At 44.3% G+C, this 24,934-nt stretch overlaps 2 long non-coding RNA genes across 2 annotated transcripts; one reads left to right on the top strand and one right to left on the bottom strand.

Moving 5' to 3' along the window:
• The first annotated feature begins 13,046 nt into the window (after positions 1 to 13,046).
• On the top strand, positions 13,047 to 13,621 carry LOC117451990 (uncharacterized). Its single transcript, XR_004552753.2, has 3 exons — positions 13,047 to 13,216; positions 13,394 to 13,465; positions 13,556 to 13,621. It is a non-coding gene; the product is annotated as an uncharacterized lncRNA (long non-coding RNA).
• An 18-nt stretch (positions 13,622 to 13,639) lies between these two features.
• On the bottom strand, positions 13,640 to 14,074 carry LOC117451989 (uncharacterized). The gene is made up of 3 exons (XR_004552752.2): positions 14,051 to 14,074; positions 13,802 to 13,873; positions 13,640 to 13,711 (listed from the first exon to the last, which is right to left on the bottom strand). It is a non-coding gene; the product is annotated as an uncharacterized lncRNA (long non-coding RNA).
• Between the last annotated feature and the right edge of the window lie 10,860 nt (positions 14,075 to 24,934).

Genomic DNA, 24,934 nt, shown 5'->3' with positions numbered 1-24,934 from the left:
GAGCGAGCCAGGAAGGGGGCGGCCGAAGATGATCTGCGCTGAGGAGAGGTTGCAGTCGTGGTGTGTTTCGCAACTGCAGCATAGCACGCAGGAAGCGGTCCTGATCCTGGTCCCGTGCGTCGTCGCGGATGGAGGCCATGAGTGCTGACTCCATGGCGTCAGGCCTGCTCGGCAGCCCCAGTGAGAGGCCGTTCGCTGAGCCCGAGGGGGAAGGATGCCTTGACGTGGCATCTTGCCAGGCAGATGCACAATGTCGAAGCGCCATGGGAGGGTGCGCTGCTTGAGTCTAAACAGACGCAAGTTTGTTATCTCATCCTGCGTACGGTCGCCAAAGATCTTCACCAATGGCTTATGGTCGGTGACCACAACGAGGTAGTCGGACCCCTGCGTGAAGTACCGCGTCTGTTCCAGACCCCAGGCCACAGCTAGGGCCTCTCCCTCGACGGCCGCATAGCGCTGCTCCGTAGGGGACAGGAAACGCGAACCAGCGTAGGTGATCCTCCATCCTCCTGGACAGCAGTCCGGTAGGCCCGAGGCACAGTGACAATGTTGCTGGAGCAGGAAGTAGCCAATGCCACGCATGGACCAGTCAGGGCGGAGGCAGGTACGCTTCTGCTTGTCGTAGATCTCCACGCCCTCGCGGATGGCCTCCATTATGGCTTGCTTGGACATCTGGAAGGCCTCCTCTAGAACGGGGGACTATAGGAACACACAGCGCGGGCTGAGGAACGGCTTAAATGGAGCCATCGTGTCACGCAACTGGGCGTAATTAGCCACCTGGTTGACAAGGCCGAACCAACTCCTGATGTCCGTCGTGGAGCCTGGGGTGGGGAAGTCCCGGATGGCGTCCAAGTATTTTGGTATTTGATAGTAGATTCCAATACCCTGAAGCCAGCGAAATCGACACACCTCTCCGCGAACTGAAGCTTTTCCGGATTCAACACGATGCCCGACCAGCCGACACGCGTCAGGAAGTCGATGGTCCTACACCAGTGTTGCTCCAGGTCGGTGTCATAGTGGATGGTGTACCATGGAACGGCAGGATGTAACACGCCCCCCGCTACAGGTCGTCGAGAGCCTAGCGAAGAACGCTCCCTCGATGGCTATAGGAGAGCGGTTGGCGGCCGACAGGCTGAGGCTGACGGGTCGCAGGTCGTCCCGCGCGAAACCGCAGGCCAGGAACTCCTCCAGAGTCCAAAGGTCTGACTGCGCGCCTGTGTCCGCGACGGCGGATATCCGAGCCCCGTCGGCCGAGCCCCGGTTGCTGGTGCCATCCCTCAGCCCGACTGGCATGTCCATCGAGATGGTGATTAATGCTCGGGGGTGGTCTCTCAGCCTGGCTCGTCTCCATTCGCCGTTGGAGAAGATGTGGTGCTCGAGTCTGATAGGTGCAGGCCTGTTGGCACAGCCGTGCGACGTAGGGGCGCGGCGATGGCTCCCGTGACGCCGGCCAGGGCGGGCTCCCGCTCGCACCGACGAGACCTGGGAGACCAGCTCCGACCCATGGCGGTCTGTTGACTGTCGGATGACGGCTGTTGACGCCTCTGTCGTCGGCGGGCCCTGTAGCAGCCGATGCACACCTGGTGAGGCTTAGGATTCCACCCGCGAAGCCCCTCCGTGAAGACGTTAAAGACGCTCTTACATTCCAGGCACGAGGCACGTTTAGCCCCGTCCGCAGGGCTCGGGCGGGGCTCGTCGGTGGAGTCGTCTTCAGGCGCCGGAATGACGACATGACGGATAGGGAGGACGAAGGGAGAGCGTTACGGGCCATCTCTTTGTTCTCGACGAGTGTAATTACGTCGTTAACTGGCTTGACCAGGACGTCAGGTGTCCCCAGCGTCTCGCGGCGTATGTCCGAGTCATAAATGCCATTGAGCAGAACATCACGGATAATGTGGTCGGTATAGTCCACGTCCTTACCACACAAGCATACCGCACCGCACCGTCGCCGTGATAAGTATGTTTAATTAATGTTGTTAATATGCCTAGATTGCCTACTCTCAAAGTCATGTATTATATTATTGAGGCACTCATATAATACATTAACCGTGCTTTACCTGAACCTCATCATGACACTAGAGAGGACGGCAGGATTGTAATTCGCACTGCGAGGGGAGACCCAAGTTCCCATCAGCAAAAACACGTGGGTTTGCTATCCTGGCTCCAAAATGGTGGAATGAGCTCCCCATTGACATCAGGACAGCAGAAAGCTTACACATCTTCCGGCGCAGACTGAAAACTCATCTGTTTCGACTCCACTTCGAGCGATAGAATTATTAACAAAGCACTTATATACTAATAAAGGACTGGCTTATCTAAAGCCAGTTGAGTAGCACTTGAAATGTTTTTGCTCTATGAAACCTGATGTACTTATATGATTCTGTTTTCTTCAAGTTTGTATTTTGTTGGTCGAATGCACTTATTGTAAGTCGCTTTGGATGAAAGCGTCAGCTAAATGCAATGTAATGTAATGTAATTTCCCGTGTTCAGTGAATGCAACAGAGGCAAGGCACCAGACCAACCAGAGAGTTGAATGGAAATAAACATCTGTCTTATTGGCTGACAGGTACCCATCCTGTGAGCTGTGACAATGTTTAAAATAAACTGTCAGTCTCAGACTCAGAGTTTTTGAAGATGGACATAAGAACATTTGTTCATTTGGCTCACACAACAATCCCAGATCCACCACTTGAGCCAGGTAAACAAGGTATGTACATGTCAGTAACTTCCAAGTTATGCAAACATGTAAGCAAAGCATAAATTACAGCTACGTTGACGTTACTTTGAATGGCGGGGTAACCAAAACCGTTAGCAATTAGCTATAGCTAGCCAGATATATTAAATAAACACTTTGTCATACAATCTAAATGTAATGTTTTTTAGCGTTACGTAGTGATTTCAAAGAAAGCTCTCTGGGAAATTTTGACTTACTGTTCGAGATGAAGCTAGAAGCTACCTTACAGTTGATCCTGAGTCCTGTCAGTTAAAGTGTTTCGTAGTTAGCTTAGCTAAGCATCAACCTAGCACTGAAATATATGGATGTTATGTGACAGTATTTCTGAGAAAAAGTCAGCTGAAATGGTGGCATAGTTGCCACTGCTTTACATATTGACAGCATGTTTGAACGTATTTGCAGCAGTAAATGTGGCTGTTTGGCCACTGACGTTGCCATAACAACACCTGAATGTAAATGTGCAACCTCTTTTTGTGACAGATTTTTGCATGAAATTATAATTCTTCTGAATGATATTCCTATTGACATCTAGTTTTTATGTGAACATTATGAGATGGACAGCCAGAGAGAATAAATGAAAAACAGTTATGAAATACTATATGACAAAACAAGAATACAGTTTGAAAGGGGAGTGATTTGTAAAATATCCATAAAGATAAATCTGTTTACAGTTCTGTTTCATATGGGTGTTGAGAGATGTATCCATAGATCTCTTAATTTTGCCCTCAAAGTGCACCAGATTGATGCTTTTAACTTAAATATTTAAAAACAAATCTTCCCGGGGGAACATGCCCCCGGACCCCCCTAGAGGATGTTAGGTCCATGGTGTTTACATGCTTATTTATACAATATGTGTGCTTATACTAACATCATAAGACAAAAGTTGGTTCCGTGTTGTGTGAAGTGAGAGCGCTAGAGCGAGGGGGGCCCCCAAGCCAAAGCTCGCTTTGGGCCCCCAAAAGTCTAGGGCCGGCCCTGGCTATCGCTATTGGGTAATCCCCCTGCGCACTCGCGCAGCACTGAAACACTTGTAGTCCACGCCCACCCGCAAGGTGGGCTCCACCCTCGGGCTCCCTTCCGGTATAAATAGGAAGGAGGCCTGACAATCTGTTCCCTCTTTTCTTCAGCACCTCGTTACTGAAGCACAAGAGACACTTCAATTGCAGAGTAAACATGAGTACCAAATGTGTGAGAGATTGTCCCTCATGTGGCTCTGAGTTCATAATGAGTTATGACCAGCACACAGTATGTGAATCCTGCCTGGGGTCAGAGCACACGTACGTGGCTCTAAACCAGCAGGTAGCATGCACACACTGTGCCCGTCTCCCCTCGGGCGACAGGAAGCGGAGAGCGGACGCTCCGAACATGCTTTCCCCTTCTCCGTCACCACAGCGCTACCGGCGATAGGTGGCATCCTAGGGGAACTGCCGGAGATCATACGCAAGGCGGCCATCTGCAGAGATCTCCCCGTTCCCCTAGCTCAGGAGAGGTGTGCGCGAGTTTTTTCGCGGGTGCAGACGGTCAGGAGTGACCCGATCTGGCCACGCTTCCCGTCCATCAGGAGGTTCTAGGAGGTGGCGGCGGCAAACCCGAGGACCCTGAAGGCTCCGGTGGCCACATTTGTTCCCCTTACCAAGGTGGAAGGGTTCACAGATGCTGGTTTACCAGCCACCCCTTCTCTGGAGCCGGGCCTGATGGCGTTTTTTGGCCAACATAATCACCACGTCCCACGTCTCCGCCACCCCAGAGACAGGGTCTCCCGGCGGCGAATCAAAGGGGAGTGAGGCTCCCCCGCTCCTGGTCTGCTCCGCGAGAGCCTCCGAGGCGGTCATAATAAACCCATGAGCGCCGTTATAACGCCTCGTGTGGACAGCATGCACACACCTCCACTCATCCCCTGAGCGTGTACACGCCTCATGATGAGACCCGGAGTGAAATGCAGCGTGTGGAGGCTTCCTCGCAGCCCTTTCGCCTCACGGGCAGTGCATTGTGCACTGGAGCTATTCCACTGTTAACTCACACGCAGCAGTCGTCGTTAAGCATTCACTGTCCGACTGTCATATAAGCAGCTATAAATATTTCCCATCTGTTAGCGATGCGTTTCAGTATGAATTTACGCCGTCGGCATCACAACAACGTCATTAAGGTTATCTGGCATCCTACAGGTGATGTTGCTTAGCAACCAAGGTAATCAGTCATCTTGACTACTGTCACTATCATTGCGGCATTAAACCGTTTCCTACACAATAACAGATTCTTAGTGCTGCCCGACTGTATAAATATTTCAAGGTGCGGTCGCGTTCTAGTCACTTTGTTCAAGCACTACTGCTCATTACAACTCTATTCGCTTTAGCGTAGGCTACTAGCATGATTGGTATTGCTCAGGGCAATCTCGATGACAAGGTCAATGTTCCCCCTTTCTACGCACGGAGATAATGTAATCTTAATAGCGTGCAGGCAAGGCTGGCTCTTCAAAGCAGATATTAACGACGCACTTTAAGTTCCCGTTCAGCGGAAGTCTTTCAGCCTTAAGCGGGAGTCAAGTAAGGAGAAACTACGCATGCACCGGGTATTCGGGTAAATACACTGAACAAAAATATAAATGCAACACTTTTGTTTTTGCTCCCATTTTTCATGAGATGAACTCAAAGATCTAAAACATTTTCGATATACACAAAATAACCATTTCTCTCAAATATTGTTCACAAATCTGAAAGAATGTGTGATAGTGAGCACTTCTCCTTTGCCGAGATAATCCATCCCACCTCACAGGTGTGGCATATCAAGATGCTGATTAGACAGCATGATTATTGCACAGATGTGCCTTAGGCTGGCCACAATAAAAGGCCACTCTGAAACGTGCATTTTTGCTTTATTGGGGGGGTCTGGGGGGGTGCGAAAACCAGTCAGTATATGGTGTGAGGGGTAGGATTAGGGTTAGGATTAGGGTTAGGGTAATGTTGTGAATTGAGTGGCCCATGGTGGTGGTGGGGTTATGGTATGGGCAGGCGTATGTTATGGACAACGAACACAGGCCACTCGATTCACAACATTACCCTAACCCTAACCCGAACCCTACCTTTAGGAAACGGTCTTCACTAAACTCCCCCTCAAACCCCTTCTGTACTTCCGGTACTTGGATGACATCTTTGGCCTCTGGCATCACACAGAACAGGACTTCCTCACCTTCTCAGACATCCTCAACACACATCACCCTAAAATAAAACTCAAACATCAGTTAAATACACACACTGTGGAGTTCCTCGACACTGGGGTGTTTTTCCGCAGCTCCAGCGACCACAGCAAGACACTCACCACCAGGGTTTTCTTTAAGGACACAGATCGCCACGCACTCCTCCATAAAACCAGCTATCACCCTGGGCACACGTACAGAGGCCTGATTAAGTCCCAGCTGATCCGCTTCCACAGGATATGCACCCTCGCGGAGGATGTGGAGGAGGCTACCAGAATCCTCTTTAGTGCGCTGAGACCTAGGGGCTATTCGAGGCGCTTCCTTAGAAGCATTAAGGCGGAGGTCAGCCGCACCTTCATGGAGAAATACAAAGACATCTCCGCCCGGCCCTGCCCTGGTCCCCCTCATCACAACCTACTCAGGGAGCCTGACCAGCCTTTTAGGCAAACTAAAGGCCAATTTTGAGGGGGCCAGGGGGGACTGTGATGCGCTGCGGCCGTGCCGGCTGATCTCTGCCTACCGACGCAACAAAAATCTCCAGGACCTCCTGGTCCACACAAAACTAAATAAAAGCATTAAAACTAGGGAGGCGCCTCGGGTCTCTGAGGTTGGTTTCGTTCGCCTCCCCCACATTTTCAATCCCTTCTCTCGAGAGGGGAGCAATGTACGGCAGGCCTTGACACCTAACACAAAAAACGCTATTTATGCAATTAGGTGCAAGGCCTGCCAGAGACTCTATGTGTGGGAAACGCGCAATGAGATCAGCCTCAGAATTAAACAACACCAATATAGAATTAGAGACGGGGACGGCACAAGCGTTTTATACAACCATTTTAAACTCCATGGCCTCCGGAATGTACAGTCAATGGGCCTGGAGAGCAGCAGCGGCTGGAGCACGGGCCAGAGGCGAGTGGCGGAGCGGAGGTGGATCCATCAACCTGGGCACCATTGACCCGGGCGGACTAAATGAAAAATAGAACTGATGGGTCCGCCTCCCACCACTTAAACATGTTTTATCAACTTTAATAAACTGTGTGATCTCCTCCCCCCCCGGGGTCTCTCCCCTGCAGATGGGTGATTTTAATTCCCTTCTCTGCGGGTGTGTCAGCCTGTTTTAATCCGCCCTCCACATATTTTAGCACTTATATTTATTTATTAATTATTTATAGATCCTCCTCATCTGGACTTTTTGTATTGGTGTGCTACATTTTTATCGCATGTTTTCAGCACTATCTTATTTATCTTAATGGTGTTCATATTTATGTTTTTATTACTTCTTACATGTTTTATAATTTTAAATGTATTTATGTGTATGTTTTTATCTGAAAATGATCAAAGCCACATGAGGAGGGACTCTTTTATTTGTTTATTTATATTTATTTTAAATTATTTTATTACCTGGAGGCCAGAAAACCACCCGCAGAGAGGAACTCTTCACCTACTGTACCTGCTACCCTTTTAAATAAACAGAGCCAAAAAAACAGCTACCCTTTGGAATCTTTTAAACTTACCCGACCTCGATTTTAGTGGTTTCTGTTTTTCAGTGACATCCAGTTCATTGTATACGATTTTACTAACCCGGTGTGCCTTCCTTTATTTTATTATTATTAGTTAATTTCAGTGTTGGGACTAACGCGTAACGCGTTACTGTAACGCCGTTATTTTTGGCAGTAACTAGTACTCTAACGCATTACTTTTTAAATTCAGTAACTCAGTTACCGTTACTACATGGTGCGTTACTCCGTTACTGCGTTAGTTTTTTTTATATATATAGTCAACAGCCAGGTGAACAGAGATGAGAACTGTACTTAAGTACAGTACTTGAGTAAATGTACTTAAATACTTCCTGTGTCACATGCGGAGACGGGCTGTGGGCGTGTTTGTGTTGTTTACTAACAAGACTATCATGGCGGCGGCGGAGCTCAAGTCTAGTTTCTCCACCTGGAGATATTCTCACTATTTCACTTTTGTCGAGCACAAAGAAAATAACGTTTTAGTTAAATGTAAGTTGTGTCCTGGCGGGTCAAAGAGCCTATCTACTGCCCAAACCAGTCATTCAAATCTCTAAAGCATCTGCAGGAACAACATGCTGGGACGAAGCTAGTAGCTAACACCACAGAGACTCAGCCGACGCCACTCCACCTCCACCTCCACCTAAGCAACAGCGGCTGGATTTTAACCAAGGGACTGCTAGCCAGGGGAAAGTCGATAAAGCCATTGCACGGTATGTTGTAGAACACATGCAGGCTATTGCTACAGTGGAGTCACCCGCTTTCAGGGAGCTAGTTAGCATGATAGCATGTCCGGGCGGCACACGGCATATGAAACGGGAAACTTTTTCCAACTACCTGGAGAAAGAATATGTAAAGCCAGCTAATATCGATGCTATCCAGATTGCATATAATGCATGTCAAGTTGATCAACAGATTGTATTATTCTCCAATGCAATAACAGTACTGAAATGAAGGCTATAAGGGCATTAATATAATGGGAGCCCTTTTTTTAAGTAACTAAAACGTTACTTTTCACAGTAACGCATTACTTTTTGGTGTAAGTAATCAGTAAAGTAACTGAGTTACTTTTGAAATGAAGTAACTAGTAATGGTAACTAGTTACTGGTTTTGAGTAACTAGCACAACACTGGTTAATTTTAACACTCCCTTTACTTTTTAAATTAACATTACTGGGGAAAATGTTTTAATTATTTGTATTTTTATCATTGCACTTGTGTTTTAACTGCACTTACACTACGATGCATGGCTTATGCGAATAGAACTGGAATCACTTTTAAATTGGCCATTTTAGATCCCCCTATCATTTAGGGTGTTTTATGGATTCCATTGGGACAAGCTCCGCACACGCACACACACGTCCCAGATCCTGGGACGGGGAGATCTGCTTTTTAACATACTCTGCTGCCGTTCCGTGGTCCGGCTCCGCTCTGCACTTTTTAACCATTCGTCTGAAACGGTCTTGTCCTCACGGAGCTTTTATGATGCTTTTTAAAAGGGTTTTTATAAGGTTTATGGTTACGGAGGTTTTTAATGTTTTTTTAAACACCTATCTACCGAGAGCCAGTGCACCACGCTCCTCCGGAGCCCTGCGCTCTTCCCCAACCTAACCCTAATCCTACCCCTCACACCAGATACTGACTGGTTTTCGGATCCCCTCAGACCCCCCCAATAAAGCAAAAATGCACGTTTCAGAGTGGCCTTTTATTGTGGCCAGCCTAAGGCCGGACCCGGCGCCACGAGGTGGCAAAAGGGGGCATTGCCCCCTCAGTTGTATTCTTTGCCCCCTCACTTTGAGCATCATTCATCCATCAAAAAGTACGATAAATGTCACAATTATTAAATAACTTTAAATAATTATTTCCCCCAATATACGTTACTATGTTTGGATCAGATATGTGGGCAGGCAGTCAAGCAACGTGTAAAAAAGTCTCAACCCCAAGTGAGCTTGTAGTTAGCGTGTGTGCTTAGCTGTAAACACAGTCCACAGACCAAAACGTCTCCGTTTTCCGGGCAAAGTCTTCGGTGGCCGGTACCCGGTTGAAACTCCGGAATGTGCATTAAAAAACATAAAGCAAGGTGAAATAAAGTGTTACATGATGTCAGTAAAAACAAGTCTATGGTAAAAACAGAGCAGAGTTGTGCCTGTTTGTAGCGTTAGCGTATTTCTTCTTCTAATACTTTTTCTTCTACCTCTACTTCTTATTCTTCTACTTGTAATTCAATGTAGGCTACCTGCCCGCAAAATATATTATAAATATTGATATAGTGCAACAACAAAGCTTTAAACGAGGTAAATTACGAATTTATGTTCTCAATCGTCAAGTGTGGGATTGAATATTACATTAGTTTAGATTAGATTTTTACTATAATAATAATAATAATAATAATAATAATATGTTGTATATGATATAAACCGTATTGGTACAATAAGTGACATCTAGTGACGGATTGTGGAACATTGATTCGATTTTTCGGTACCACTTTACAATAAGACTACCCTTATGAAGATTTCATAAATAATTAGGTTATTAATTAAGTTGTAAACACTTTATTAATCATTAAAGGAATGGTCCACTCATTAGATAATTAATCAAAACTTCAGTATTTAGTGAAACATTATGTTTAAACCATACCCTGAAGAGATCAGCGATATTCCCCGGTAAATAATGATTTTATAGCTCTTTTTTATCAAGACCTGTATATTCCGTCTGGCCGCCGCCATGTTTGCCATTTTCAGTAGTCACGTGATGGTCGTGACGTCATCCATGCGTTCACTTTGTCAACACACGGAAACATGGTGGAGTATTTGAGTTCGGACTCGTCAGCAGAGGAACAAGTTTTGACCAATGTGAAGAGATTGGATGGGGGAATTCAGCCATACATATCAGTATGACAATACGACACCCTCTGTCCTTAGACCCTCACATCGTACAAGGAAAAACTTCCGAAGAAAACCCACAGTTTAAAGGAACATGGGAGAAACCTCAGGGAGAGCAACAGAGGAGGGATCCCTCTCCCAGGACGGACAGACGTGCAATAGATGCCGTGTGTAAATTGAAAAGATAATACATTTGCAACATAGGTAGTCCAAATGTTTGGAAATGCATGTGTGTATAATGGGAAGATGATATAAGATACTATATGTATGCATGTAGTACCACCCTTGCTAGCGATTCCCTCTCTAGTTTAGCATACTCAGCTTCGTTGTCCCTGGCCATAGAATCACGATTTTATGGGGCCGGAAAAAACTGGGGTAAAATACACACTAGCCGGTACTACGCTATATGGAAAGGCCACCAAAAACTGTCCTGGCCTGGACGTTAAAACGGGGCTAGCCGCTGCAATGGAAATGCGCTATAACATACCTTATTCTTACTCCGAGCACTACTTCTGCTCCTCCGTCGCTTCACACTTGCAGAGGGCGATTTCTCAACTGGCCGAACTGGTGTCCTGGTCGGTGATGACACCAGAAAGACCGATGGTACTGCATCTCCATTGAGTAATGGTTGTTCTTTAAATCCCATGTTATGTTTGATCATACTCTCAGAGTAGTTGTCCGGAAATGTGCAATGTTCGCTGCATACATGAGCCTGTGAATCTCTCGGTTCGGGCCGGTGTTCCGGTTTAACTGGTTCCCTGATCAACTGGTTGACAGATGTGGAGGCGTGGCCTTCGACAGAGATACACATTTCGATCGCTTCTTCTGTCGTTTACATAAATCTTTTGGTATATTTGGCTGGATAGGAACACTTTGATGCACATTCAGTACCAGTGTGTGAGGTTGTAGTTACGATGGCGATATCCGGACGCGAACAGCGAGGACTACAAAAAGAAAAACGAGTTGACATGGGCATGTCTGTTCAAAACATTGCGAGCTCCAATAAATCATTTAAACCAGCTATTGTTGGCAGACTTATTACTGAATATCGTTCTTAATGTGATACCAAGTCCATCTGAGACCCGTGTACACCTTCAGACAGCCTCCCAGTGAAGCGTACGTTGTTTACTCAGAGTTTGAAAGCAGCGTGGAGAAGTTTTCAGCTGTGTTAAACTGTGATCCTCTCAGGTAAACTGTGATTCGCTCAGGGGAAATGGGATCCGCCCAGATTAAACTGTGTTACATCTTCTGTGGCTATCTACCAGCGATCATGTTTAATATGAAAGACACACACATACATCCCTTATAAAAACGCCATTCTGCAGCACTCATCCAGATCACATGTGACTGTTAACTCGTTTTGCAAAGACAGCAGCAGAAATGTCATTGCTGCATGTGCAGGGATATTTAGACTTTAAAATGCTGATGGGTCATTAATCTTGGTCTCGGCAAACAATATTAGGAATCCTCTATTCAAACTACATAATATTCAGTGTCCATCGACATGAAAATAACAAAAAAGTTCATGCTGGACTCAAACCCGAGTCCCAACAGCAAAAGTCACCCCAGCCCTGCGCGTTATGAGTGCGCTACGGATCAACACGATACTACCCAGAGAATCCAGAATAAAATAACAGTGTTCAAAACACTCACGTCAATTACATTACATGACATTGCATTTACCTGACACGTTTATCTAAAGCGACTTACAATAAGTGCATAAGACCAAGAAGATACAAACTTGAGGAAAACAGAATCATAAAGTACATCAGGTTTCATAGAGCCAAAACATTTAAAGTGCTACTCAACTGGCTTTAGATAAGCCATTCCTTTATTAGTATATAAGTGCTTTGTTAATAATTCTAACGTCAATAAATCCTTTACAAACTATTCTTGTTGTCAGTCTTACATTTGTATCATATATCGTTATTAATATGATGTCGACTCGATTTGATACTCGTTTATACTTGTATAAATGGGTATCAGGTGTACAGACTTATCATTCATTGGGGCATGGGTCCAGTCTATATAAATTTGATTAACCTTTCACAATGTTGTGAGGTAGTGAGGAGATAGAGAGAGATAGAGAGAGAGAGATAGAGAGAGAGATAGATAGACAGATAAAGAGAGAGATAGTGAGAGAGAGATAGAGAGATAGATAGATAGACAGATAAAGAGAGAGATAGCGAGAGATAGTGAGATAGTGAGTGAAAGTGAGATATAGTGAGTGATTGAGCGTTGCCTGTGAGAGTGATTGTCCTGGTGAGTGGTTGTGGGTGAGTAATTGAGGTGCAACTGTGTGTATTTGAGAGAGGCTGGTATTGTACGTTTCCGTGTATTTGTCACTTTGTTTGTTTGTCTTTGTTGTATTAATTTGTTTGTGTATGAATACGTGAGGGTAAGTAGGTAGGCAGGAGTAGGCGCATAGGCGAGACAGGTGTAAGTAGGTGTTGGAGTAGGAGGAGGGACAGAGAGCGTTAGGAAATGGATCCCAGAATTGTAAAACAAATTCTGGATCTGAAAGTCCACCACCAGTATCCTGAGGGGTCAACCAAGAAAGAGCAGTATGTCATGAAGAGGAGAGCTGACACCTTCACGATAAAGGGTATGGATGCATATGGACTCTAGAAAACAATGATAATATGCTATGGTAAAACTAATACATCTAATATTATGTCATATAAACACCAGACGGAGAACTTTACTACATCTGCAGGCGCAAAAAGAATCAAACCGAGCACCTTGCCAAAGTGGTCTCTACTGCTGAAGAAGCAAACGATTTGTTTGCGGAGTTTCACTGCAGCAATATTGGTGGACACTGCGGAGTGGAGAAGACTCACTGTGCCATCATTGCTCGGTACTATTGGCCTGGCATGGAGGGTGACATACGCGAGTGGGTGAGTTGGTATCTTCAAAATAATGAGGTGGAATACACATTCAGGTTCAAAAGTAGCACAGAGGAGTGTAATGTGTATTTCAAAATTGCTGATGCTGTATGCGCAAACACCCTATCAGTTTAACATATAATTTATTTGCACTAAATATTTCTCATAACTGATGTTTGTCTGTTTTAGATTGCTCAGTGTCCACAGTGCCAGGCCAAGAGAGCCAACATTAAGGAGAAGCAGGAGTACAGTCCGATAGAGGTAAAATAAACCATGGCATACTGGTATTGTCAGTGTAGAAACACGTCAACAGTGATTTACTGTAATGCTCATGTATTTATTTCCCCCCAGGTTACGGAGCCTTTGGAACTGGTTGGGATGGACTTAGTGGGTAAACTCACAGTAACAGATGGTGGCAACCATTACACATATGTACTGGTTGCCACCATCTGTTACTGTGAGTTTACCCACTAAGTCCATCCCAACCAGTTCCAAAGGCTCCGTAACCTGGGGGGAAATAAATACATGAGCATTACAGTAAATCACTGTTGACGTGTTTCTACACTGACAATACCAGTATGCCATGGTTTATTTTACCTCTATCGGACTGTACTCCTGCTTCTCCTTAATGTTGGCTCTCTTGGCCTGGCACTGTGGACACTGAGCAATCTAAAACAGACAAACATCAGTTATGAGAAATATTTAGTGCAAATAAATTATATGTTAAACTGATAGGGTGTTTGCGCATACAGCATCAGCAATTTTGAAATACACATTACACTCCTCTGTGCTACTTTTGAACCTGAATGTGTATTCCACCTCATTATTTTGAAGATACCAACTCACCCACTCGCGTATGTCACCCTCCATGCCAAGCCAATAGTACCGAGCAATGATGGCACAGTGAGTCTTCTCCACTCCGCAGTGTCCACCAATATTGCTGCAGTGAAACTCCGCAAACAAATCGTTTGCTTCTTCAGCAGTAGAGACCACTTTAGCAAGGTGCTCGGTTTGATTCTTTTTGCGCCTGCAGATGTAGTACAGTTCTCCGTCTGGTGTTTATATGACATAATATTAGATGTATTAGTTTTACCATAGCATATTATCATTGTTTTCTAGAGTCCATATGCATCCATACCCTTTATCGTGAAGGTGTCAGCTCTCCTCTTCATGACATACTGCTCTTTCTTGGTTGACCCCTCAGGATACTGGTGGTGGACTTTCAGATCCAGAATTTGTTTTACAATTCTGGGATCCATTTCCTAACGCTCTCTGTCCCTCCTCCTACTCCAACACCTACTTACACCTGTCTCGCCTATGCGCCTACTCCTGCCTACCTACTTACCCTCACGTATTCATACACAAACAAATTAATACAACAAAGACAAACAAACAAAGTGACAAATACACGGAAACGTACAATACCAGCCTCTCTCAAATACACACAGTTGCACCTCAATTACTCACCCACAACCACTCACCAGGACAATCACTCTCACAGGCAACGCTCAATCACTCACTATATCTCACTTTCACTCACTATCTCACTATCTCTCGCTATCTCTCTCTTTATCTGTCTATCTATCTATCTCTCTATCTCTCTCTCACTATCTCTCTCTTTATCTGTCTATATCTATCTATCTATCTATCTATATCTATCTCTCTCTGTATCTCTCTATCTCCTCACTACCTCACAACATTGTGAAAGGTTAATCAAATTTATATAGACTGGACCCATGCCCCAATTAATGATAAGTCTGTACACCTGATACCCATTTATACAAGTATAAACGAGTATCAAATCGAGTCGACATCATATTAATAACGATATATGATACAAATGTAAGACTGACAACAAGAATAGTTTGTAAAGGATTTATTGACGTTAGAATTATTAACAAAGCACTTATATACTAATAAAGGAATGGCTTATCTAAAGCCAGTTGAGTAGCACTTTAAATGTTTTGGCTCTATGAAACCTGATGTACTTTATGATTCTGTTTTCTTCAAGTTTGTATCTTCTTGGCAGCCGCGTAGCTGTGGGTGGGCCCGGGTGGGCCTGGGCCCACCCACATGCACGTCTGGCCCACCCACAGCCAATCAGCGCTTCATAGCGCAGAACCGGGAAGCCCAGAAGGAAGTGCCACAAACTGCAGTTCATCTAGTGGCCGACAGGGGATGGATGCAAAAAGGAGCAATTCCCATAGACCCCCATGTTAAAATGCCCAACTTTACAGCAGAAATAAACATGTTTCTAGCCTGGATCCAATAAAACTTATTCTGGATATAGTTAGATTCCACCTTCATGACAATGGAATAGGGAGTGCATTTTTTTACCGTGACTTTTTATAGTAAGTAAAGTAACTTTTGCCGTGAGTGAATGAAAGTATTATTTCTTCTTGAGGTCTGCAGTTTAGCGTGTACACATTTGCTGAATATGAAAACACTCAGTGTGTGCCCACTGTGCGACTGTCAAGGATAAACAACCTGTGCCCCCGATATATGTTGTATGTATTATTGCTACAAACTTACATTGCAGTTTAAGTGTCGCCAACTCCGTTTAAGAGATCTATCCCCCGTCTGTGTGCGAGGGGGCGGGGCAGTTTACACACACGCAGCTGCTACATGCAGCAACACACACACACACGGAGGTGATGGCAGAGAGAACGCGCTCAGAGGTGTGGTTAAACTATAGCCGTGTCGATGTGGACAATACTCGTTACCAAAAGTGGAATAAGAGTTTAGCATGTGAGGGCGGTAACACGAGCAATGTGTCTAAACATTTAGCCAAAGTGCTCCACATCCAGACGGAGGAATGCACCGGGTTGGACTGTCTTTCTAGCAGCTCTGTAGCTCCATCCACGACTTCCAGTCTTTGGCGTTGCAGTCTCTCGACCAGATGGAGATGCCGCTGGTCAGCACGCTCTCTATGGTTCCTCTGTAGAACGTGGTGAGGATGGGAGGGGGGAGCTGTGCAGGAAGTGTAGGCGCTGCTGTGCCTTCTTAAATAGTGATGTAGTGTGAGTGGACCAGGGGCCTATACTACGAACCTGGTTCAACCTAACCTGGATATGTTTGAGTTAGCCGGTTGGCCTAATCCAAAACATACGCGCTCTCGCTAAACTGTACTACGACGCTGGTTATCAAGTGGATCGCTCAAGCCAGCCGTGTCCTATCTAGTTAGGTGCGCGTTCACATGAAAGGGGTGGTATTTGGAGCATTCGACCAATCACAAACATGGAGAAGCGTACTGACAGCACAGCGTCATACTTCCTGAATGAAAAGTGAACTTTAATACTAGTCAAAAATGAAGAAGTTAAACTTTAAACATCCATGACTTAAACACTTTATCCAGGATAAAAGCCACATAGCTGCACGTGCAAGGTGAATACAGCTGGCAAAAGAAAAAGTGTTTGAATGCGTACATTAACAGGTTTATGATATCACTGCCCCGTCTAAAACACGATCTGACTTCAATTACATTTGTCTCGAGTGTTTTGTCAACTTAATGTGTTGCTTAAAATAATACTTCTGCATACAGTATGTGACACTGTGAGTGTTGCACGGCCAGATACGGCTCAGCTGACTCAGATAAGGAGATATATGATACCTTATGAAGTGATATGCCCCGGACTGTAGGCTAATGTACTCTGATCCGGTTACTTATGTTGTGGCCGATATTTAAGTAAGCTTTCTTAACGCTAATGTTATAATAGTCAGATTGCTCTGAAGATGGGAGGTGATATTCTATTGATGTTCACGTTCACACAGTCGGTGATTTTTGCCGGCCGTCTTTCCTGCGACGGCAGTTTTTCTGTATTTCCTTTCTCCTGTAATATGACTTGATCGCTTTAAACTCCGCACACTGAGCTCTGATTGGTCAGCAGGCGGTGCTTTCACTGAGTTGAGCTCTTAGCCTGCAACCTAACCTGGTCCCGACCAGGTTAGCTGCTTAGCATATATTACCATGGAGATCTAGCCTGCTAAAAAGAGAACCAGCTTCGGATGACCGGAAAGCCGGAGTTTTCCCTGAATTTAGCCGGCTAAGCGAAAATCCTGCTTCGCAGTATACCCCCCTGGTTAGCTGCTTAGCATATATTACCATGGAGATCTAGCCTGCTAAAAAGAGAACCAGCTTCGGATGACCGGAAAGCCGGAGTTTTCCCTGAATTTAGCCGGCTAAGCGAAAATCCTGCTTCGCAGTATACCCCCCAGGTCAGACTGCTTGTGATGTGCACCCCCAGGAACTTGGTGCTGGCTGTAGTCTTCACTGCTGTGCCGTTGATGTGGAGTGGTGGGTGACAGTGCTTTTTGTTCCTGAAGTCGACAATAATCTCTTTTGTTGTATCGACATTCAGCATCAGGTTGTTGGTGTTACACCAGTCTGTCAGATGTTTCACCTCCTCCCTGTAGGCCTGTTCGTTGTTGTCCCTGATGAGTCCCACCACTGCTGTATCGTCAGCGTACTTTATGATGTGGTTGGTACTGAACCTGGAGCATAAGCATAAGCGCCATCGATAAAAGTAGTAGTACCGTTAAAGCCTTAACGATACCCATCCCTATGTGGATGTCAGTTCTACACACATTCTGAGGCCGCCGTGCCTATGTTTTTTGTTTTCACTGCTAATGTATGCTTATGTTCTATTAGTGCATTAATAAAAATCATTAATGAAGTTTCAGCTCAGACCCCATGCTTAATATGTCTCCCCCTGGCCCACCTACATTTCTCCAGGCCCACCCACACAATAATTCCTGGCTACGCCACTGCTTCTTGGTCTTATGCACTTATTGTAAGTCGCTTTAGATAAACGTGTCAGGTAAATGCAATATCATATAATGTAATTGACATGAGTGTTTTGAACACTGTTATTTTATTCTGGATTCTCTGGGTAGTATCGTGTTAATCCGTGGCGCACTCATAACGCGCAGGGCTGGAGTGACTTTTGCTGTTGGGACTCGGGTTTGAGTCCAGCATGAACTTTTTTGTTATTTTCATGTCGATGGACACTGAATATTATGTAGTTTGAATAGAGGATTCCTAATATTGTTTGCCGAGACCAAGATTAATGACCCATCAGCATTTTAAAGTCTAAATATCCCTGCACATGCAGCAATGACATTTCTGCTGCTGTCTTTGCAAAACGAGTTAACAGTCACATCTTATCTGGATGAGTGCTGCAGAATGGCGTTTTTATAAGGGATGTATGTGTGTGTCTTTCATATTAAACATGATCGCTGGTAGATAGCCACAGAAGATGTAACACAGTTTAATCTGAGCGGATCCCATTTCCCCTGAGCGAATCACAGTTTACCTGAGAGGATCACAGTTTAACACAGCTGAAAACTTCTCCACGCTGCTTTCAAACTCTGAGTAAACAACGTACGCTTCACTGGGAGGCTGTCTGAAGGTGTACACGGGTCTCAGATGGACTTGGTATCACATTAGGAACGATATTCAGTGATAATTCGGGCAACAATAGCTGGTTTTAAGGATTTATTCGAGCGGATCACAGCTTAACACAGCTGAAGACTTCTCCACGCACATAGGTTCCTACCTTTATACCCACAATTAATTGGCTCCTACAGGATGTATTGAATAATTTAAGTGATATATGTGTACACATATACATCATTCATTAGTCAAAACCTACATTTGATTTAATTAAAAGGTATAATATGTGGTAAACTGAAGAGCCGTTTGGGAGCCGAAAGAGCCGGCTCTTCTTGGTGAGCCGAGCCAAATGATCCGGCTCACCAAGAAGAGCCGGAATTCCCATCAATGCTCGCGCCATGGCCGGGGGAGGGGTTACGAGCAAGACGTGCCTCTTGTGCTGCATTCACTTGCACTCGGACATTAGAGATGTTCTCTCATAAATGTCCGATGAGCCACAACTTTTCTTTCAAAACAAAGCTGCCAACTGGGGTGGCAAGGCCTATTTTTGGGGTGGCAGAATTTTTACTCGTTGCGTTGTCTCAAAGATAACACAGATAATACAGATAATACATATGAAAAGTATAATTTGCTCAGAGTCCAGAGACAGTTGTGGTTCGGTCCGGATCCGGACCAGAGTCCGGACTTTGAGGATGCCTGACCTAAAGCAAGAGAAGGGTATAGAGAGGCGAAGTCACGCCCATCTACTTCCGGCCCATGGGACCCCGGAAGCGAAAAATGTACATTGAATTCAATGGAGAGAGAAAACGTATCTTTTGATCCCGTTTGAATTGTGCCACGAACTACACATATGATGTTTGTCAATCTTAAACAATAAGTTCCATGTCAAAAAAGTCACATTTTGTCGTAAAACTGTTGAAATATAAGACTATGAAAAATACGCGACTACAAAGACTACAAATCCCATTCTGGCTCGCGTAAGTGATGTCACAGGCGATAATGCTCCAAGTGGTTGCGACTCGTAATTAAAGCGAAGAAGAAGAAGATCTCATAACTGATTTATTCCCTCCAATAAATAAGAGATTGCTAAAAATAAATTCACTTTTACAAGATGCCTGTGTGCTTTGTACCAGGTTGTAATCACATAAGTGATCATACTTATAGATCATAGCTCGTTCTATCGCTTCCCGTCTGATGAAAGGACCAGGAGTCGTTGGACCAAACATATCAGGTAATACACATGTTGTGCATGGAACACAGTCAAGCTAGCTACATAGCTAGTAGCGAGCACGTTAGTTAGCATCACATTACTTAGCCTTGTCATTTGTATTAGCCTTAACATGAAGTGAACCCAAATGTTAAACAGTAAGAGTAGTCATGATGGTAAGTATTTTGTGAAACATTTGAAGAGGAGCCTATCGCCCCCTCCACCAGGTGCTAAGGGGGCGGGAGGTAGGCTAACGGCAGATTAGCATCTGCGATCTTTTCTACTTAATGCTATCTGCTCAAATGGTTAACATTGAACATTAAAAGATCAGGGAGAGTCGAAGGAAGGAAGGCAGGCAGGCAGCTTTGCATGACATGTATTTATTTATAGAAGGACCATGCATACAAAAACATTAATCTCAGCAAAGAGAAGAGATGCAATATGCCAGATTATAGCTAATAGCTAATTTCCATCTGTGGTCCATTCTTCTGGACGTGTTTCATTGTGATGATAGTGAGTCAATCTGTTTGTTGGAAAGACAGTAGTTGAGTGATTACTGATAGAACATTATTAAAAGAGATAATTATTCAAAGTGTTGTTACTGACCTTTTTCTCTTTTATTTTCTTTACCTCACCTGTAACTGCTGAGACCCTGAGGAACATGCACACTGGACTGACCAGCTCTGGCAACCTGATTTCCACTGTACGTAATAGTATTTGGTTATGGTATATTATTTATATACATCAAAGGCACAATGCACCCTCCAGAGACACACATGTATTGAGTGTGATATTGTGCATAGGTCATGTGAAATCATCTTTACATACTAGAAAACTGTAGGAGCGGCAACTTGTTTTGAAATTGAATTTTTAATATCCGATAATGAAGTTGATCTGTTTTCTTTATTCTTCTCTCTTCCCAGCTCCATCCATCACCGTGCTCTGTTCCTGCAGGTCCTGCTTGCTAATCAATGCTTTATTTTTTTACACAATTACAAATAAAGTCAATGTATTGTATGACATGAAGTTGTGCTTCATTCGGAGTCAATAATAAATTCATTCTGCCTTCAACTGCACAATGATTGTGGACTGCACCGACATCCATGTAGCTGCCCCCCAGTAAGATGAACCAAGCAAAGAGGGTCAACATCATGCCTAAGGACATCCCGCTGCATCCGCGAGAGAGGGCTTAGACTGACCCGAGACCAGCACACCCAAACGGCTCTTTTAAGAGCCACCTACAGTTTCAAAGAGTTGCAATCCTACGTTATTATAATTATTAAACTGGTTCATGTGTCACTTAGTTTACTGAACCGTGATGAATGAAAGAAATTAGTGAGGTAGTGGTTTAAATAAGTTACAAAGACATTAATATATGAGTAACAGGTCAGTGTAAACACAAGCTTCTGTCAATTATGGATCACTCAAACTATTTATATAAAAATATGTAATAAAGTTCTAAAACAAGTATTAGGTATATTCCTTGATAGCTTTTGGAGAAGGTTGTTTTTAAGTTTACTAAAATCTATCGTTTCAACTGTTTCACTTTATAAAAAGGAACAGGTGAGTAGAGCATCATTGAGTTTCTTATTCTGTCAGTAAATTATCCAAATGAAATGTTTATCATTATTTTATTCAACCCTAAACAAATTGATTGTACCTTTTTAATAATGACCTTACATGGTTAAGTTAAATTAACTTCAGAAAATCAAATCTGTTCTGAGAAAAAACTAATAAATGTTTAAAGATAGGAACTTGCCATCCCGCTGAAAAACAGTCCGTAGAGATTTAAAGGCGTAGTTGTAGTTCAGTCCAACGTTTCATTTGGATTCATTCCTCCAACAGTCAACTATTTTCATAAAGAATATATATATTTTTCAAAGTCAACTTTATTGTCAATCTTACTCAGTTTGTGTTTATAGACAGAGATCAAAAATACTTTTAAATCAAATAAAATTATACAATTTACAGATATGTATACAAATATATATATATATATATATATATCCTATATAATGATGATGGTGGACACTTCACCTCCAGCAGGGCAGATGGCTGCACAAGTCCATCGGGGGATGCTCCCAAAACACCGACTCACTCACAAAGAGACCAGACTCGAACACTGTCTCCTGATAGGCCTGCACAAAAGCCTTCACCCCTTCGGCCTCGTTTACAACCCCCCAGTTGACAGCCATGACTCCGTCCAAGTTGTACCCCCCGAGCACCCTCTTCATGAGGGACGCGCATGGAGTGGATGAAAGTCCCGACCGCAGCACAGCACCAAACTTGCTGGCTGTCAACCTGCCCCGCCTGTGTAACTGCCACTTTGTCCGCTGTCCTCCGGTGGCTGTCTGGATGGCAGCTTGCTGGTCTCTGCTCAGTCGCATTGAGGCAAGAATTGCCTCAAGCCACCGACCCCCATGCCCCTTCACCAGCTCCGGCACGGTGACAATGGCCTGATGTTGAGGCCGCGGCTCTGGCTCAGGTGACAAAAGCCATGCCATGCCACACTGTGCGCCCCTCAGTGCAGACCTGAACCAGTCTACATCCTGAGTGGCGATGTCTCTGGCCAGTGGGTTGTATGTCTCCTCTCACTGTTGGTAAAGTTGAGACACCGGCTGGACTACTTTGGAAGTGCCAGGCTTCCTCCACTGGCACTCAACATCTGTGGAGCTGATCTGCCACATGGCACATATTGCCAATGCTGCAGCGTGGCTACATTTGTACATCCCCCGTGCACAATCACAGACAGCGCTCTGCATCGCGCCATCGTCTCCCATGCAGATCTGTACAAATAAAGTAAGTACCATGTTTGTTAGCATGCTATAATAGATTGAATGAGCAATAATACAAGGATGGTCTGGATCTGGGGGTGGGAGGGGTTATTTTTCCATAGTTTTGTCTGATTGTTGTTATTGTTTGTTTTTTCTGTATTTTTTGTAATGTGTGTTGTACTGGTTGTGATTGTACATTGTATTTTTCTAAATGTGTATGAATACATTTTTGAAAAACATTTGATCAACAATAAAAAAGGATTTGGTCAGGATCTAGACACAGTGTGTAGTTTATTAATTAATCAATGCTCTCTACATTAGGAAAACACATACCAGTGTAACCGAGGGAGTCACGCACAGCTGTGCCTGGATAACCAAACAAATTGACAAGATAACCAAAACCCTTGAATCTACACACAGCAAATAAACTCAAATGACACAACGAGATGTAAAAGGAGATCACACATACAGTATAGTCGATATAAAACTGGCCGCTTCAATCTGAAGAGCAACTAAAACAAAACACAGGAGTTTACCTTGTTCTTGTGAACACTAATGTTATCCACAGCACACAAAGTTCTAAAGGAGAACACTAGTTACTGAAACAAAACACGTTAGTGTACCTTGTTAGCTAATGTTAGCTAGCTGACATTAACGTTACACATTGCACTCATATTACTCACCAACATCTTGTAAAGCCGGTCCCGCTGCTCTTACAGAACCGAATAACTCCCCTTTCGTGTATGTACAGCGCTCAACATGTCCAGACTTGTAGTCACCTCGTTTTATACTTTTATTCTCATTCTGAAAGAAACAGGTGAAATTTGCTAACGTGACGGCCATCTTTGTGATGGTGACGCGTATTGTGCGAGACCAAGAGACCTGTAGTTCACTCAGCGGTTTCACACAAAAAAATGTGTAACTTCACAGTTTTACGACACATTTTAATTTTTTTGACTTGCAAAATATTCTTTTAAATTGACAAACATCATATGTGTCATTCGTGGCACAATTCAAACGGGATCAAAAGATAACCTTTCTCTCTCCATTGACTTCAATGTATAATTTTACGCTTCCGGGGTCCCATGGAGGCTCCCGGAAAGGGAGGGACTTCGCCTCTCTATAGCTCAGGCATCCTCAAAGTCCGGACTCTGGTCCGGATCCGGACCGAACCACAACTGTCTCTGGACTCTGAGCAAATGATACTTTTCATATGTATTATCTGTATTATCTGTGTTATCTGCGAGACATCGCCACAACGCAACGAGTCAAAATGATCCGCTATGTCCATAGACTGCAAACAGCGCTCTGCATGTCCTGTTCCACTGTCCACTGTCTGTGTGTGTCTGTCAACGCATTGGTCCAATCACATTCAGCATCCCGTCAGCGTTCCCCCCCCCCCCCCCCCAAACAATCTGCGAATCAGAGGCACAGTAGGGCGGGTCTTCACGGAATGCGGTTGGGAAAAATGTGTGTCTCGTCTCTTTCAACCTGAGCGCGAGTTTAAAAAAATAATAATTCAGAGCGAGAGTTAACAGCTCATATAGTTCCATCTGTACTGTAGCTAGTAGCCTAGTTTCACCTACTAGTTGTGGCTCATCGGACATTTATGAGAGAAAGTCTCTAATGTCCGAGTGCAAGTGAATGCAGCACAAGATGCACGTCATGTAACCCCTCCCCCGGTCCTGGCGCGAGCGTGGACATATGAATCATGATTGGCGGCGATTTTCATTTGAACGGGACGGCGCAAAATGAGAAGCATTCGGACCCAAGCACTGAAGGAATGAGGTTTTGCGGTCTACAATGACAGAGAAGAGACTGTCAGTTTGGCTGTACTCAGCATTGAATCAAAACGCACTAAAGCTGTTGATCTTAATACGTTTGTGAGGCGTTTTGCTGAACAAAATGGTAATCGCCGCATTCAGCTGTAGACATGTCAACTTGATGCTCTGCTCACGGATGAGCATACAAAACTATTAAGATGATGACCTTACGTGTGTAAATATTTTTTTTTCTTTGAGGGGTCTGCCCCCAAAAAACAGTTTTATGTCCTGAGAAAGTCAAATAAGATGGTGTGTAAAACTACACTACCCAGCCAAAAAAAAGTAACCACTTTGATTTAACTAGGCCAGTAGGTAAGGACTTCCCACTGGATAATAACTGGAGTATAAAAGAATGCATGACTGAAGTGATGGAGACCATGTTGAAGGCAAACAAAAAGAGGAAATAACAGGTAAAATCAAGCAAATCCCCCTCTCAGATTCCACAGCAACCAGAAGAACATAAATACTGGCTGGTGATTTGATTAATCAGCTTTGTGATGGAATACAAAATGCACAGTGCATTTCCTTAGCTGT

This window comes from Pseudochaenichthys georgianus, chromosome 9 (genome assembly GCF_902827115.2).
Source record: "Pseudochaenichthys georgianus chromosome 9, fPseGeo1.2, whole genome shotgun sequence".
Classification (NCBI taxonomy): domain Eukaryota; kingdom Metazoa; phylum Chordata; class Actinopteri; order Perciformes; family Channichthyidae; genus Pseudochaenichthys; species Pseudochaenichthys georgianus.
The sequence above is the reverse complement of the archived record's forward strand: the minus strand, read 5'-3'. Positions and strand labels throughout refer to the sequence as shown.